This window comes from Geotrypetes seraphini, chromosome 1, assembly GCF_902459505.1.
Source record: "Geotrypetes seraphini chromosome 1, aGeoSer1.1, whole genome shotgun sequence".
NCBI classification, from domain to species: domain Eukaryota; kingdom Metazoa; phylum Chordata; class Amphibia; order Gymnophiona; family Dermophiidae; genus Geotrypetes; species Geotrypetes seraphini.
In genome coordinates, this window is record NC_047084.1 from 39,216,019 (window position 1) to 39,231,741 (window position 15,723).

At 41.9% G+C, this 15,723-nt stretch overlaps 1 protein-coding gene and 1 non-coding gene across 2 annotated transcripts in view; one reads left to right on the forward strand and one right to left on the reverse strand.

Moving 5' to 3' along the window:
* Nucleotides 1-6,641, forward strand: part of SGTB (small glutamine rich tetratricopeptide repeat containing beta) — a 50,758-nt gene extending 44,117 nt beyond the window's left edge. Inside the window, exon 12 of the mRNA XM_033930114.1 lies at nt 6,414-6,641. The gene's annotated coding sequence lies outside the window, so the exon portion shown is untranslated. The remainder of the gene's footprint in view (nt 1-6,413) is intronic.
* Nucleotides 6,642-15,640: 8,999 nt separating this feature from the next.
* TRNAF-GAA lies at nt 15,641-15,713 on the reverse strand. The gene has a single exon. It is a non-coding gene; the product is annotated as a tRNA-Phe (tRNA).
* Between the last annotated feature and the right edge of the window lie 10 nt (nt 15,714-15,723).

The following is a 15,723-nucleotide window of genomic DNA, read 5'->3' on the forward strand; positions in this document are numbered from 1 at the left end:
TATATTCAGGAGCACTTTAACAGAAAGACATGCAAAATATACAGGGTATTGTTAACAGGATCAAGATACTTTATTAGGATTTACCACTGTTTTGAAGGCATTCACTTAGGCAGTGTATTGCAAGAAATAAGTTAAACCCAAGCAATAGACAATTGCAACACACACACAAAAAAAATTCAGATTACAATACAAAGTATGGCATAGTATGCTACATTATAATGTCAAACAAAAGAGGTGTGATAGTATTGTTTGGGGTGGGAGGAAGGGGGGTGGGTTTTGTTTTGCAATTGTTCTGTTTCTCATTGCTGTTTTTATGGTAACAGTCTGTTTGGCAATGTTTTGTTCTCTATTTTGATTATGTGGAATTGTTGCTTGACTTGTTTACTGTGTGTGAAAACGTCTAATAAAATATATTTAAAAATAAAAAAGAGGTGTGATAGTATATGATGATCTTTAGGTGGCCAAACAGGTTGAAAGCTAGAAGGATGCTAGTGTGCATAGGGAGAGTATGGTCAGTTGGAAGAAGGGGTATTGATGCCCCTGTATAAGACTCTGGTGAAACCTCATTTAGAATACTGTGTACAATTCTGGAGACCACACCTTCAAAAAATATAAACAGGATGGAGTTGGTCCAGAGGAAGGCTGCTAAAATGATCGGTGGTCTTCATCATAAAGCTGTATGGGGACAGAATTAAAGATCTTAATATGTACTGTATACTTTGGAGGAAAGGGGAGAGAGGGGAGATGATAGAGATGTTTAAATACGTACATGGCATACATGCTCATAAGGCGAGTCTCTTTCATTTGAAATAAAGCTCTGGAATCGGAGGATGTAGGATGAATTAAGAGGTGATGGGCTTAGGAGTAATCTAAGGAAATACATTTTTATAGAAAGGGTGGTAGATTCGTGGAATAGTCTCCTGGTAGAGTTGGTAGAGACAAAGACTGTGTCTGAATTCAAGAGAACATGGAACAGGCACATGAGATCCCTTAAGGAGCTTAGGAGATAGTGGATGCTGTAGATGTGTAGACTGTATGGGTTATTTGGCCTTTATCTGCCATCATGTTTCTATGTTTCAACACAATGCACGATACAACATTTTAGTAGACGGCATAGGGTGTAAGCAAAGGAGTGTTTAGTTAAAAGAGAGAATAACAGAATTTAGAAAATAAGGGACTAATTTGAAGAAGGTTGTCATGAGGTCAGAGTGATGCTTGAAAATTATCTCATCTAGGGTAGAAGATAAACATGCCCTGCTATAGTATGTGCTATGCAGCCAAGAGTTACTCCTTGTGTTTGTGACTAGCAAGTTAGTTACTTCTTCCATTAAAGCCATGGGTGAAGAGCCATGATTTCATCTGCTTCCTGAAGTAGAGATAATAGTGTGTTAAGTGAAGCCTTTCAGGCAGTGTATTCCAGAGTGTGGGGGGCTACTCCAGAGAAGGCTCACTGCCGGGTATCACATTTGTGTGATATTCTTCAGAGAGGATGTAGTTAGAGATTCTTCTTGGGAAGACCTTGGTGACCTTGAAGTTGTGTAGAGGGAGATCCTGTTCAAGTACCCTAGACCATTTCCTTTGAGGGCCATTGAAGATCAGACATGGAGTTTTAAATTTAGCTCTGTATTGTACTGGTAGCCAGTGAAGTTTGTGCAAAAATGGTGTGATGTAGTCACATCACTTAATAGCCTCCTACACTGTGAACCAAAAAAAACACACCAAAATTTTTTTGTCTTTCCTTCCACAGAACTTGGCCAATTCTTATGAAATTTAGTTCATCGTGTCCTGAATAAAGTTGATGTAAAATGTTGTAAATATTTCCCACCACACCACACTGCCTTATGAAAATGAATTGTGAACTAAATAAAAACACATCAAAAAGCTGTATGGTGTATCTTGCAGAAAAATGTAGGGTCAAAATGTAATGTTTCAATTAAGCAGACTTTCCAAGTGCGCTCCCTTTGCATGAAGGTGTGCCCTTATCCTTGGCCACCACTGATCTATAGACTTGTCAACAACGCTCTGCTTCAGCTCATCTCAAACAGAGATGAGACGCTGTTTAAGGTTTTCAATGTCAGATATCGCTGTCTGGTAGATGCGTTCCTGTATCAGCCCCTAAAGTTAATTATTGATAGTGTGGAGGCTTAGGTAGTTTCACATAAATTAAAGATCAATACAGATAAGACCAAATTTCCTTGTTAGAAATAATGTGCTGTCATGTTTAGATAATAGAAATTATAATTTTGATATGCAGGCAAGAGTCTTGGGAGGGCAATTGATAATCTTCTTTCCATGGACCACCAAGTTAAATTGGTTACTAAAAAAGTTTTTGTTATGCTAAGAAGATTGAGGGTGATCGTAAATATTTTGAGGAATCAAGGAACTAAGGAACGAAATAGCAGAGCCACTTCGACAAATATGCAACCTATCCTTAAAAACTGGAGAGATCCCAGAGGACTGGAAAATAGCAAATGTCACGCCAATCTTCAAGAAGGGTTTGAGGGGCGACCCGGGAAACTACAGGCCGGTGAGCTTGACCTCGGTCCTGGGAAAGATGATGGAAGCGCTGATCAAGGACAGCATCTGTGAACACATCGAAACCAATGGACAGCTTAAATCGAGTCAGCATGGCTTCTGCAAGGGTAGGTCACGCCTCACTAACTTATTACACTTCTTTGAAGGGGTGAACAGACAGGTGGATAAAGGGGAATCCATAGACATCATTTACCTTGACTTCCAAAAGGCCTTCAACAAGGTACCACACGAAAGACTGCTTAAGAAACTATGGAACCACGGGGTACAAGGGGAGGTCCACTGATGGATCAAAAACTGACTGGCAGGCAGAAAACAGAGGGTTGGAGTGAAGGGTCACTACTCAGATTGGAAATGGGTCACGAGCGGGGTGCCGCAGGGGTCGGTGTTGGGACCGCTCCTGTTCAATATATTTATAAATGACCTGGAGGCGGGAACAAAATGTAAGGTCATTAAATTTGCAGACGACACCAAACTATACAGCAGGGTTGAAACAACGGAAGACTGCGAAAATCTCCAAAAGGATCTGACGACACTGGAAGAGTGGGCCAAAAAGTGGCAAATGAGCTTTAACATAGGGAAGTGTAAGGTCATGCATGTAAGAAAAAAGAACCCGATGTTCAGCTACAAAATGGGGGGATCACTGCTGGGGGTAAGTAACCTTGAAAGATACCTGGGAGTAATAGTGGACACAACACTGAAGGCATCGGCACAGTGCGCCACAGCCTCAAGGAAAGCAAACAAAATGCTTGGAATCATTAAGAAGGGCATCACGGCCAGGACGAAGGAAGTCATCCTGCCACTTTATCGCGCAATGGTGCACCCACATCTGGAGTACTGTGTCCAGTATTGGTCACCGTACCTCAAGAAAGACATGGCAGTACTCGAGGGAGTCCAGAGAAGAGCAACTAAACTGATAAAGGGTATGGAAAACCTCTCGTATATTGACAGGCTAAAAAAGCTGGGGCTATTCTCCCTTGAGAAGCGGAGACTTAGAGGAGACATGATAGAAACCTTCAAGATCCTGAAGGGCATAGAAAAAGTGGACAGGGACAGATTTTTCAGATTATAGGGAAGCACAAGTACAAGGGGGCACTCAGAGAAATTGAAAGGGGACAGGTTTAGAACAAACGCTAGGAAGTACTTTTTCACCCAGAGGGTGGTGGATATGTGGAACACACTTCCAGAGGCTGTGATAGGCCAGAACAAGTTACAGGGCTTCAAAGAAGGTTTGGATAGGTTCCTAGAGAACAAGGGAATTGAGGGGTACAGATAAGGATTGAGGTTAGGTTATAGGGATAGGAGTAGAGATAGGTTATAAAAATAGTCAAGGACCACTGCTCAGGCAATGGGCCTGATGGGCCGCCGCGGGAGCGGACCGCTGGGCGCGATGGACCTCTGGTCTGAATCAGCGGAGGCAACTTCTTATGTTCTTAATTACTCTTCTGTTGCAGGCTACTATATTATTCCAAATTGATTACTGTAATATAGTGTACCTAGGTTGTTCTAAATATTTTGTGAAAAGACTTCAAACCATTCAAAATATTGCAGTAAAGTTAATATTTTCTTTCTCTAAATTTGATAGGATTACTCCCTACATGAGAAAATTGCACTGGCTTCCTGTTACTGCCCGAATTCATTTTTAAACCTGTATGATGGTTTTTTATTGATTTGATCTAATTTCAGACAGGGAGAACAGGTCATCAGTCTCAAAATCTTTTTAATATTAAGTTTCCAAGTCCAAAACAGATAAAACAGTTTGGTCACTGGTGTAGGTCTTGATTTTTTTTTTAAATCAGGCACTCTCGATTTGGAATAAGGTTCCCTTTTTTTTTTTTTTTTTTTTAATAAGAGCAGAAAAGTAATTACATGACATATAGGACTCCTTTTACGAAGGCGCATTAGTTTAACACACGTAATAGCGCACGCTAAACCGCCGGACGCACTAGCCGCTACCGCCTCCTCTTGAGCAGGCGGTAGTTTTTCGGCTAGCGCATGATTAAAAGTCGCATGCGCTAAAGTCGCTAAAGCGGCTTCGTAAAAGGAGCCCATAGAATATTAAAAACACATCTATTTAAGAACTTTTTAGATAATCTGTTGTAGAGAAACTACTTGTATTATGATTGTTTAACTGGGTTTGTTCCTAGTAACTAGTTTTCTTTGTGATCCGCTTTGAACTCTTTAGGGTAGTGGCGGAATATAAATCATAATGTAATATAATAATTTAGAGTCCTTTTTTACAAAAGTGCAGTAGTGATTACCATCACAGCAAATGCGACACAGCCCATAGGAATTGAATTGGCTGCATTGCATTTGTAATTTGCAAACCGCATAGTTAATATGCGGTATATAAATTTTTTAATAAATAATTAAATCCATGGATTAAAAGATTGTTTAAATATGTCTAATTTTTTTGTGAATAGTTGGCCCAATGGTTGAAGGGTAGTCAAAAAATAATATTGCAAAAACTCTGATTTTGTTTTTGTTTTTGGATGATTGTCTCTTGCCATTCCTTAATTCTTTTATAATGGATGATGAAATCCTTGGGGTTGATAAGATGCAAAATCCCGGAGTACTGCTTGATTCCAGTCTCTCAATGAGATGCCAGGCTTCTAAGATTATCAGCTCAATATTTTATAAATTGAAATTAAGTCCATGGATTAAAAGATTTTTTTCATATGTCTAATTTTCTTTTGATTGTGCAAAGCATTATTTTTCCTATTTTTGACTACTGTAATTTATTATTATTTTTTATTTATTTATTCAATTTTTCTATACCGTTCTCCCAGGGGAGTTCAGAACGGTTTACATGAATTTATTCAGGTACTCAAGCATTTTTCCCTGTCTGTCCCGGTGGGCTCACAATCTACCTAATGTACCTGGGGCAATAGTCTTTTGATTGAATTACCTAAAATTCACAGAATTTTAACAGGAACATCTCATGATCATATTTTGCCAATTGTAATTGTTGTACTGATTGTCTGTCGAGCAACATATTAAACTTAAACCGCTTTGTTTGGTTTTTAAAGTTTTAGAATCAAATAATTTCTCTTGTGATTTCTGCTAATTTACCTCCCCCCCCCCCCTTTTTCATGAAGCTGGCTTTTTTATTGCTGACCGCAGCGGTATTGGCTCCAACGCTCAAAGAATTCCTATGAACTTTGGAGCTAATACTGCCGCGGCCGGTGATAAAAAAGCCTAACGTGGCTTCATAAAAGGGGGGGTTAAAGGTTTATCAACCTGTTCAGTTGCTGCGATCTTCTGATGTTTTTTTATTGGAAGTTCCCTCATTCTAAACCATCAGGCTCAAAACATTTAGGGTGTCTATATTTAAAGTGATGCGCCACAAATTGTAGAACATTTTAGATTCAGGCTTGTGCAAGCTGACAAATTTTACTGCTTTTAAGAAGGAATTAAAAACTGTATTTTTACAATCTTATGAAACAGGATAATGAAAAAATGGCTGTTTTATAGCAGATGTTTTGCTGATTGGTAGTTGTGTTCCACTTTAATATTGTTCTGATGATTGTTGGGTGCCTATGTCCTCTTGTCTTGTTTTTTGTTATTTTTTAAATGAGCCGATATTGTCAGTGCTTTGTAAACTGCTTAGAATGTGTAGATTTGCAGTCTATAAATAACGTAAATAAATACATTTTTAAATCCATACATGGACACATGTTATAAAAATGAAATTCAGATCTATAAGGTCCAGTATCTACGAAAAACGGTACAGTTTCCTTGCAGTTATTTTATATTTAGAATTATTTACGAGAATACAAGCTGATATGTTAATTTTCCAGGAGGATTCTTTTTGAATTTGTCTGCTCTGCAATGTTAAGAAGCATGCATCTTTTTATAACTCTGTTGCTGTTATTTTACAGTGATAAACCATGCACGACGGCAGCAAGACTACAGTGATCTGACTTTGTCTACCTAAGAATAGCAGAAGCTTTGCCTAATGTAAGAATACAGGGTAGAAACTCCCATGGAACAAGTAGCATCATAAACATATTTGTTTTTCTGTTCAAGACAGGAAAAGAAAGAAGATTCCTGTACAGTACACTACAGGACTGATTTGCCTCCCAGTCAGATAAATTGCTTCTCTATCTTCCAACATGCTATAAACAACTTCTGCCTGGAAGGACACAGCAACTTGTAGTGTGCTATGGCACCTTATTTTGTACTATGGAAATTGTTTACAAATGCTTTATAACTTTAGAGTAGTTTTTAGTCTGTTACAGGAATGAATATATTAACCAGACATGGCGCCTGAAACTTGAGATTGAAATATTTATTGTAAATTAATATGTAAGACAAATTGTTACCTGTATTTAAAACTCTTTGTATAGCTAGTAATTTTTAGCATTTCAGGGTTTTAGCTATTGTATGTGGCAGGATCCATTTTTTTCATCTCGGTGTGTTACACCTTAAATGTCATGTGATTGGTACCATAGAATCTGCACTGCATTCTGAGGGATGGTGATATTGCTTGTGGCGCTGTGTTTTGTAACTTTACTTGTGGTAGTCAAGTCTTCATTAACACTAGCAGCCTAATGTTTTCACCAGTACTGGTCAGATGCCCTCAAGTTACAGGCAGACACTTTTAGGGTGGGGGGGGGGCAAGATAGCAGAGCGTACAGGGTCACAGCTTTGTTAATTAACAGATGTACATTGTAAACAAATATAAAATTCATACCCAAGCCTGCCTCGCCTGTGTCATCTTGTCCATTCCAGTAAGTCTGTTTAGGTTATTATCTATAGCTCACATCTCGCACTATATAACTGCTTACATGGAATCCAAACAGCAATACAAAAACATATTAAAATATATCACAATTCTTATATTACCCTTAATTTGACACTCCCCCTCCCCCGCAAAAAAAAAATAAAAAAAATTCAATAACAGGAAAAATACTCCAGTTGCTAAGTGTCCTCACTTAAATTTCTCATATAACCATCTAATTGATCTAATTGTGTTCCTGTTGGAACTCCCCTGTAAGGGCTTTCCACCTATAGGGTTCAGTGCCAGAAATCATACAATCTCTTGGGTACAACTCAACAGGTGCGGCTTTGTCGATGTAATTGCCTCTGGATCTTATTTTGAAATCACAAGGATCTTATCAGTATTTATTGTACTATATTTGGTTGCAAATAATCTGGTCCAATAGAAGACAAATTTTTATATAACAAAACCTAACAACTTGCAACTCTCAAATCCACACTCAAATTGGTGTAATGGTATTTGTGGTAGCATAAGCCTATCACATTTTTAAGTTTTTTGTTGGTTCTTTTTTTCTTTGAAAAAAAACAATTTGGTGACTGTGGTGCATTCAGTGGCATAGCGTGGGTGACAGGCTCTTGTGGTGGTGGCACCCCTCCCCCACCATCATCTCCGCCCCCTTCCCCCATACCTCTGTAACATCCTGACGTTAGCAGCAACCCCCAATCTGCCATCGTGCCTGCGTGGGCTCTCCCTCTGATATCACTTCCTATCTGTGGGTCCAGGAAGTGACATCAGAAGAAGAGCCAACGCAGGCATGACAGCAGGTTAGGGGTTGCTGCTCGCCGCTAGGACCGTTACAGAAGTACGGGGAAGGAAAGCGGCGCACATGTGCAACAGTAGGTGGGTAGGGAAGGAGCAGGAGGGGAGGAGGATGGGTGCCCTATCAAGATGGCACCCATGGTGGACTGCACCCTCCTTGCTATGCCACTGGGTGCATTGCTAAATAGCCCAGCATTACATAGTGGACTACTTTGTGCCCCTTTTGACCTCCCAACTTGCTTGATCCACCTAGTAGTCGCCTGAGAAAATGCCCCATAAGCACATAAACTTCTCCCTCCGTATTTACAGTTTCAGCAATCGTGGTTTCGATTATTCGCGGTTTTTAGCTTGCTGGCTCCTCCCCTCCCCCAAATTACATAGGCTTGCATAGAGAAATTGCTGATTCCAAGCATTTACAGAGAAAATTGCTGATTCCCAGCACTTTCTTCACCGTGTTTTGCCTCTCCTTCAAGAACAGGCCAGGTCTCCCACCATGTTATTCGCAGTTTCACCATATTCACAATGGTTTTTAATAGAAAACAACGAATAACATATGAAAAAGTTATTCGCGGGTCTGTTAATCCCCTATCACAGCGAGTACGGAGGGAGAAGTGTATCTGGCCATCTGGTATAAGGCATGAAAAGAGGCACAAGGGGTTTTCAAGTTCCATGTAACCAAATTTCTGTTTATTGATGGACCCAAAAAAGGTGATGTTTCAGCATAGCTGCCTGCGCCAGGGGTCCTCATGAGAAATCAATAAAAAAAAAACCACCAAAAAAACAGCTGAGTCAAATGAAACCGGGATAAAGGCTTTAGCGTTGCTGAAATGAAAGTCTGCACAAACGTGCTGTCCATTTAGTGCAGCAACGTTAAAGCCTTTATCCCAGTTTTATTTTTATTGATTTCTCATGAGGATTGTATTGAACAACCCCTGCCTTCTGAAGGCATCTAGCCTGCACATCCTCTACACTTTGTATACCCTTTTCTCCCTTCACTACCAGTGCAGACCAATGCTTTCTCATACCACCCACTTTTTCTGCCAGGCAGCCCTAAGCATAGGGACTGCAGCTTCACTAAATCCCTTTGCACCACAGATGTTAATTTAGGTAGCAATGATAAGACTCCGCATTTCATAGTCAAGGGAGATTCATGCATCAAATCCTATTTCCTGCTGCATAACTCTACCTCGGGCTACAGTTAATTAAAATTTTCTCAACATACATTGTGCTTTGTGTAGTTTAATTTTACAGTTACCATTTTATATATTGTTAATAAGATTATATCTCATGTATATGAAGAATGGGAGAGTCCTAAGGTCAATATAGGCCTTAGACCCCTCCCAGTGGAAGGCCCACCATTTTGAAGAGGCGGTCCTGATGGCAGAAGGAAGTGGGCATCCTTCCTGCTGTTCTTAAATATAAGGGACGGGGCGAGGGGTGGCAGCATGGATGGGTGGTGGGCCTGCTCGCAGGAAGAGTGGGCCTTTTTCCTGCCAATCTTCAGTATAAGGTACAGGGTGGGGGTGGAGCGGGACAGGGCTGGGACAGAATGGTGGGAGCCACATGTCTTCTTTTTTTCATTAAGAAATCTGGTAACCCTAGTGAGATCTGTTTGTCAGGAAATCACCAACAAATCCAAGGTCCATCTAAAATGAAGAATCTTTTCTAGGAGATTGATTATTTGGAGAGCTTTTGAAAGAGAGACTGTAAATAGTGTTGCCTGTTCTGAAACTGTTCAAGAGAGTGCCTCTGTTCCCATTGGAAAGAAGAATTAAAAGTTGGAGTTGAGTTTGCAGCTACTGGTGTGGTCTGGCTTAATCAGAGGAGTGAGAGATAGTATGAAGAGTACTTGAATAGCCTGCCAGCTTAGCACTGGTCCCAGCCCTACTCTAAAGAAATACTTTGTGCCCTTTTCCCAGCAGCTGGGTAGAAAAAGGTGCTTACATAAATGGTTCCCAACTACATTGGGCCCTGAGAGCAAGCCAGAACTAGAGACCACATCATTGAGACTCTGACAAGGGACTTTCCATAAATTTTGCTTGGACTTATAAATATCTCTAATTATTGGTCCCTGGCAAGCATTGCTACTCCTCGGATGTGGTCAAGAAGACTTGTGCAAGAGCCAAGAAGTCTGCCTATGAAGAGCAGTGTGACTTAATTCTTGAGTTTGGTGAGTGGTCCAGCAGAATATCTTCTGGTGAAAATCTAGTAGTAGTAGTAGTACTTCCATACTGGAAGTATGGAAGTACTACTGTTCCATATGGAACAGTAGTAGTTCCATACTCAAGCCCTGGATGGCTTCGAGCAAAAGGGAGGCCATTCATCCAAGAGAACCCTGTGCACCACTCGGGTACTGGATGGAGACATAAGGGGTCTTGCAATACATATGGTCCTAAGCTAAAAATAGCCACAAGAGAGGACTATAAAAACCACACCCTGGAGTACCCAAGGGTTTTCAAAGCCAACCCCAAGCAGTCCACAAGGGAGAAGCCAAGGAAGCTACTTGTTGCGTGTGCTCAGTCACCACTTCCAGAAACTGTGATTCAACTAAACAAGGAACCCAGAATCAATCCTGAACCAGTTGGGAGGAAGGATTTGTGTTCCCCACCTCTGCTTGGGGCTCCACATGATGTGGGGAAGATTTTGCCTTTGCCATCTTTGGTGCTAAGTATAGGAGACGTGACCGACCAAGCAGCCTACCATTTCAGAGGAAAGATCATCCTTGCTCTGAAAGGCAAGAGGTGCATAGGATGATTCCAGTGCCCAGAGTGTAAGCATTGCCATGAGCTAGTAGCTATCTTCCCCAGTCGTGAGGCAGATATGTTTGAGACGAGAGAGATCCAGCAGTGGGGACCAAGCTAGTTATGACTCCAGAAGCCTGGTTTCTAGGGTCTCATTGATCAGGAAAAGTACTGCTGAGCCTGACCGACCATCCACCCAAATAGACTGGTACAAGGCAGGTACCATGGTGGGGCCTTCTTCATTGCTGGAAAGCCTTTGAGGCCCAGCCAGTTGTCACAGGAAGGAGCCCAGCTAAAAAGCCCAGAGGAGATGGGAGAGGGCTTGCTAGTTTGGACCCTTTCTGTGAAGAAGTACTATATTTCCTCGAGTTACTTCTGAGTATATCCCCTTTCACATTCATCTTATGCCCCTCCCCTCAATCAGTTGAAAGAGACTCGCCTCTTGTGCATTTATACCACACAGGTATTTAAGTTCAAGATCTTTATTTCTTGATAGACTGCCTATCAAAGGAAACATCTCGTATCTCCCTTCTCCTAATTTGGACTGTTAAAATTTGCGTTCTGTCTAGCGTTTGAGAGAAAGTCAGATTCTGCAGTTTCTACTTTTCCTTCCAGAGATGATTATGGGAGTGTCCTATGGAGTTCTCAGTCCCCAAGCAGCACGAGGACTGCTTCTCCAGCAACTTTCCTGAGTCACCTTGGTCATAGCTGCCCTAATACCACTATACAGGAGGGCGCAGGTGAATCTATGGATGTCTGTCAGTGAGTACACTATCGGTGTACCCAGGTTTACCATCAGGCTTAAACAGGACCCTGATACCGGGATCCCTATCATTCAGAATCTGTTTGTTTTCCTGGCTTTGGGGGACATTTTAGTGACTAACCCTGAGGGGCAACATGTAAGCTGGGTAGAGGAGAGACCCCCCTGCTGGGGCTGCAAATGACTGCCTGGTCCCTGCAGCAAGCTGAATTGTTGGAGGAGCCCTCTGAAGTTAGGTATAAAGACTTGATTGAATTCAATGTAGCTGTGGTATATGAGATCTCAAAAAGTTCCAGGACTGATTTTATAAAAATGTATTAAACAATCTTACAACTTATTCCATTGGGTCCTCTTCAACATACTCCCCTGTGTATACTCCCCTTCGTACATGTGTGGGATCCCTGAGACATACCTGGCCAGGGAGCCTATTCTCGTCTGCTGGACCCCAGTCAGGGAGGGGATAAGAACATTTGTGAATTGTGGGGTCTGACATACCCATATGTTCCACTGGCAGTGATTGATGCAGCAGTGGGTCATGGATGAGATCTACGGATATCTCCAATTGAATCCAGGCCCTGGAGTCTATATGTGGCACAGAGCAGAGAGCCATAGTGCGGTGCCAGCTGGAGTAGCACTTAGGCCATACTGTGCTGAAGAACTCAGTGCGGCTAGTCACTTCAAATCGTAGGGCCAAACTTCACTGGGTGCCTGAAGTACTGAGAGGAGGTGTGAGTGTCCAGAAGACAGACCCTTAGTATTTCTATGGGGCAGAACATTAATGCTTTGGGACTTGATAATTCTGTCTGTTGCAAAATGGGGGGTTTTCCTCCCTGAAATGACATCATGCTAATGATTTAAATTTTTTAGTATGTTGGTTATTTGGGGTGGGGGGGAGGGAGAATCCTGCACCATTATGAGAAATTTTTGGTACACTATGCAGGGTTGTTGATAAATTGCTAGCAGTTATGAACTTTTATTAGAAGTGAAGGAAGTTCCTGACACAAAGATTTCTGCAGGGAAGGAGAGTTAGTTAATGTCAAATAAAGCAATGTTGATTTTGTTCCACTTTGTTGTATATTGTACTATCTATTCAGCTGAAATGAAACTTTTCTCCTGTGGTGAGTGCACCATCACAGGACTCTGGGTAGCAACCCGCTGCCACCCAAAATTTTTCCATCTTCATAGTAGCTAGCAACATGCTTCCACCTAATATGGTAAATGGTAAACAGCAACATCCTGACACTGAATGTTGTGTTTAAGGGGGTAATTAGGAGTAGTGTCTGTTTCCCTAACACAGGGGAACACAGCCTTTGCATTTGTTCAGTGGCGTAGCGAGCGCCCAGGAGGGGCGTCCCTCCCCCGATCCAGCCTGCTGCGCATGCCCTCCCCCACTCCTTCCCTGATCCCGCTGGTCATGCACACCCCATTCCTTTCCCTTCCCCTGTACCTCTAGTTCAGGGCTGCCCAAGACCGGTCCTCGAGATCTACTGGCAGGCCAGGTTTTCAGCATTTCCACAATGAATATACATGAGAGAGATTTGCATACCAAGAAGGCAGTGCAGGCAAACTTTTCTCATGCATATTCATTGTGGATATGCTGAAAACCTGGCCTGCCAGTAGATCTCTAGGACTGGACTTGGGCAGCCCTGCGTCTAGTTGAAGTTGTAGCTCGCAGTGGTCAATAACGTGCTCCTCGTGACCCAATCAGCTCTCCTGCTAATGTCACTTCCTGGGTTGCAAAGAGCACATTGTTGACTGCCTGAACAACAACTTCAACGAGTTATGGGGGAAGGGAGCTGCGCTTTTGGAGGGGAGGAAAGGGAAGAGGAGGAGGGGTCCCGGTGCCCCTACTACCATGGTGCCTGGGGTGGACCACATACACATACACACACACACCCTTACTACGCCACTTCATCTGTTTCCTTCCCAGAGTCTTTTCTGGTCTCTCATACAGTAGGAGGAGCTGACTAGCCATTCTGGTGTGTGTGTGGAGCTCCAGTAGATGGATGATACGATGAGGACATTCCAAATGATTTTCAATATTGGAAAATCTTTTGTTTGAAGTGTGGAGGAGAAAGTGTAGACCTGGGTAGAGTTATTCACCAGCAGATAGGAGGAGTCAGTACAGGGCTCTCCCTTGACTATGAAATGTGGTGTCTTATCATTGCTGCCTAAATTAATATCTGTGGTGCAGAGGGATCTAGTCCCTAGGCTTAGGACTGCCTGATACAAAAGGTGGGTGGTATGAGAAACCAGTTCAACAGTAGCTTTCCAATCAGTGGGCAGTATACTGGAAAAAAAATAACAACCCAGAACAAATTGGAATGCTACAGATTCCCACATAGACTCTAAACACTAGCAGAATAATTCACAGACCCTATGTGCAAGCAAAAAGACTTATGATCACACATGTAAAACACAGACCTTTAACAAATATGAAACAAGGAGCTGAATGTCAGTAACAGAGATATGAAAAGACAAATCTGAACTGTAAATCTCAAGAAGTCAGACTCTGCCTTTACAGCAATATATTTTAAAAAAAACCTGAAATGCAAGTTAGATGATGCCTGCGTCACAAAGTTGATATATTCCAATTAATAAACAGATTAATATGTGTTTGGGGTTTGGTTTTTTTTAACGTCTGAGCATTTAATTTTTTCATTTGCTTTGGTCACAGCAGGTGTTTTTGGAGAAGAGTTGTGTTTAAAAAAAAAACAACAAACCCCAAAAAACAACACAAAGAGTAATGACTTACTTTTTCTGTGCAGTTAGTTCAAAATTTTCTGTCAGAACCCAGGGACCTCTAGTCTAATACTCCACCAACTGAGCTATTTCGGCAGTGGGGTTTTTATTACTTACAGACTACCTCTCATAATGCAACTGGGAGAATCTTTGCCTATTCTTTCCTTTCACTTCATGGTAGTAATTTCAGATTTTTGTCCTTAATTCTCTTACCAGAGTCTCCCATATATTTCACAAATCTTTTTTCTCCAAGTTCACCATCCATCTTCTCTCAGTGTCCCTTAACCATTTTGTCCAGCATCCCTCACACATATTCTGCAGGTGCACTCTGTGTCGCTATTCCTCCCATCGGGTCACTGTCCTTATGCTACCTCCAAATGCAGCATCTCTTCAATATACCCCTGACCCTACCTTTGACCAACTTATCCCCTCTCTTTCCCTCCTCCTGCAACTGCTGACAAAAAGCCAGCATCACACACTCTCTCTCTCTCTTTCCTCCCCCCCCCACCCCCCACACACTGTCTGGTTCTTACCTCTTCCCTCTTATCGGTCCATCATATCATCCCCTCCCTGTGGGCACAGGTACAACATCTTTGCCTCTCCCCATTTCCTCTTCCCTGCTGATCTGACATCTCTCCCTCTTCCCTTTCTCTACTGCCACCCTCCAACCTTGCATTGGGAGATTGGCAGTGAAAATGACACACTAAATCCAGCCAACCGTAGTGTCTTTCCTCTGTCGCTGTCCAACCACTGAAAGTTGCAGCAGACACAGGGAGGGAAGCTGCTGAGGTCAGCAAGAATCAGTATGATTTCATCACTGCCACTGCTGCTGACCTACTGTAAGTTTGCAGGACCAGAGAATCAGAGTACAGCACCAGTTCAACAGTAGCTCTAATCAGTGGGCAGTCTGCTGGGAAAAATAAAACCCAGAACAAATTGGAATACTGCAGATCCCCACATAGACTCTAAACACTAGCAGAATAATTCATAGACACTATGTGCAAACAGAATGCCACACGTTGAACACACATATAAAACACAGACCTTTAACAAATATGAAACAAGGAGCTGAATGTCAGTAACAGAGATATGAAGAGACAAATCTGAACTGTAACTCTCAGGAAGTCAGACTCTGCCTTTACAGCAATATCATAAAAGAAACTGAAATGCAAGTTATCTGATGCCTGCATCCCAAAGTTGACATATTCCAATTAATAAACTGAGATTAAAATGTGCTTCATGTTTTTAAATCTGTGTTGGCTAAGCATTTTATTTTTCCTTCTGCTTTAGTCACAGCAGGTGTGAAGTTAGTTCAAAATGCTCTGCCGAAACCCGGGATCGAACCAGGGACCTTTAGATCTTCAGTCTAACGCTCTCCCAACTGAGCTATTTCGGCAGTGTGCACT